We start from the raw sequence: 2,500 nt of genomic DNA, 5'->3' as shown, positions 1-2,500 counted from the left end.
GGCCGCGCTCCCCGGCGGGGGGATGGCGTCGAGCCTGACGAACGGAATGTGCAGGGTGGGGGGGAAAGGCCAAGCGCTCCGACGCCGGAGGGCTCCGGAGTCTGAACTTAGGGGGACAAAGAGGACGGGTCCTCTGCGACACCCCAGCCGCGCTCTCGCCAGCCAAGGCGAGTGCGATTGATTGCCAAACGACCCTCAGACAGGCGTGGCCCCGGGAAGAACCCGGGGCCGCAAAGTGCGTTCAAAGTGTCGATGATCAATGTGTCCTGCAATTCACATTAATTCTCGCAGCTAGCTGCGTTCGTCATCGACGCACGAGCCGAGTGATCCACCGTCAAGAGTTGTCTGAGTTTGTTTTAGGTCTCTCCCTCGCCAGAGGAAAGCGACCCGGACCGCACATACGCTCCCCACCTTGAGCTACAGCCACCTGCACGCCGGCGTGCGGGCGGAGCAGGGTGGCGTGAAGCGATGGGGAGCACCATCCTGGTGCGGCCCGCAGAAACATACGTCTATTGGGGGGAGGAGGACAGGGCGCCCAAGAGGCGATGCGTGCCCCAACGCACCGCAGCGACGGAGGCAGGATCACCGCCACCATGTCGCCCGCCTAGTATCACGAGGCGTGCAGCAGCTTTGCCCTAGGAAAAGCAGAGGCGGGAACGGGCACCGGCCATCGGTTCGGCAGCGTCACTGACGCGTGCACGTGGCGGCGTGTCGGCGAGCGGACTTCCTGCGAGGAGGCGGGGGCGGCACTCGCCCGAGCAGACGCCCGCCCGGCCCAGCCACCGCCGAGGTGGACTGGGAGTCGCGGCAACGGCTCGTCATACTCGTTCCCACACTCACAGCGCAGCTTGCCCGCAAGCCACCGACCACCGATCGACGCCAGGCGCCCCGACCGAGAGCGGGATCGCTCGTTCGCCCTGCTGGCAGTTCGCTGGGGATCACTACTGCACGGAGCTCGGAGACCGACGGGCGGCAACTCGAGAGTCTTTAAACCACCACCCCCATCCCGCAAGTGCAAAGAGGCTGTATACGCACAGACGGGTGAGGGGAATAGGTACCCCGTCGGGTTTGAAGGGAGCGTGACTAGATAGCAACGATGTAAACCCAGCCGATTTGGGAGCGAAAGACCGGCGCCTGCATCACCGGCTTCGTTTCCCGTGGCTGGAGAGTACACCGAAACCCTCCGTCTGTCGCGAGCTCCCGACGACGCGGTGCCGCCAAGCAGCAGGGCCGGACCTGGTGTGGCTCCCCTCGTCGATCACAGACCGGTCGGCACTACTGACGAGACGGTGGAACGGGCTTCGCCCCTTGTGACGAAGGGTGATGCGAACCCGCCCGCCCGCGTGCGTTCGGGGTGGACTCGGCAAACGGAGATTTGAAATCGGAAAGTGTCCTCCTGCCCCGCGCAGGTAGGCGCCCAACAGTTGTGGGGGGTTTGGCGGTGACCACGGCTGCAGGGCCTGCTACCCCGACGAGCTCTCCTGCTGGCCCCGAAACCACCCTCGCGAGACAAGTTGAAACGGAAACGGGCGTACCCCCAAGCCGACGATCCTTTCTTATTTGTTACTTTTTTTTTCACTTGCTCGAGTTGTGGGGATTTGGCGGTGACCACGGCTGCAGGGCCTGCTACCCCGACGAGCTCTCCTGCTGGCCCCGAAACCACCCTCGCGAGACAAGTTGAAACGGAAACGGGCGTACCCCCAAGCCGACAGAGATCCTTTCTTATTTGTTACTTTTTTTTTTCACTTGCTCGAGTTGTGGGGGTTTGGCGGTGACCACGGCTGCAGGGCCTGCTACCCCGACGAGCTCTCCTGCTGGCCCCGAAACCACCCTCGCGAGACAAGTTGAAACGGAAACGGGCGTACCCCCAAGCCGACGATCCTTTCTTATTTGTTACTTTTTTTTTCACTTGCTCGAGTTGTGGGGGTTTGGCGGTGACCACGGCTGCAGGGCCTGCTACCCCGACGAGCTCTCCTGCTGGCCCCGAAACCACCCTCGCGAGACAAGTTGAAACGGAAACGGGCGTACCCCCAAGCCGACGATCCTTTCTTATTTGTTACTTTTTTTTTTCACTTGCTCGAGTTGTGGGGGTTTGGCGGTGACCACGGCTGCAGGGCCTGCTACCCCGACGAGCTCTCCTGCTGGCCCCGAAACCACCCTCGCGAGACAAGTTGAAACGGAAACGGGCGTACCCCCAAGCCGACAGAGATGCTTTCGCTCCTGTTACTTTTTTTTTCACTTGCTCGAGTTGTGGGGGTTTGGCGGTGACCACGGCTGCAGGGCCTGCTACCCCGACGAGCTCTCCTGCTGGCCCCGAAACCACCCTCGCGAGACAAGTTGAAACGGAAACGGGCGTACCCCCAAGCCGACAGAGATCCTTTCGTACTTGAACCAACACAAAGTTTGTCACGTTTTATTTTTACGAGTGATCGACCGTCAAGATTTGTCTCTGAGTTTGCTTAAGGTCTCTCCCTCGCCAGAGGAAAGCCACCCGGACCGC

General features: G+C 61.6%; 1 non-coding gene across 1 annotated transcript; it reads right to left on the bottom strand.

The window, feature by feature from the left end:
• Positions 1–189: 189 nt before the first annotated feature.
• LOC140473818 (5.8S ribosomal RNA) lies at positions 190–343 on the bottom strand. Its single transcript, XR_011958648.1, has one exon. It is a non-coding gene; the product is annotated as a 5.8S ribosomal RNA (ribosomal RNA).
• Between the last annotated feature and the right edge of the window lie 2,157 nt (positions 344–2,500).

This window comes from Chiloscyllium punctatum, unplaced genomic scaffold (genome assembly GCF_047496795.1).
Source record: "Chiloscyllium punctatum isolate Juve2018m unplaced genomic scaffold, sChiPun1.3 scaffold_739, whole genome shotgun sequence".
NCBI classification, from domain to species: domain Eukaryota; kingdom Metazoa; phylum Chordata; class Chondrichthyes; order Orectolobiformes; family Hemiscylliidae; genus Chiloscyllium; species Chiloscyllium punctatum.
The sequence above is the reverse complement of the archived record's forward strand: the minus strand, read 5'-3'. Positions and strand labels throughout refer to the sequence as shown.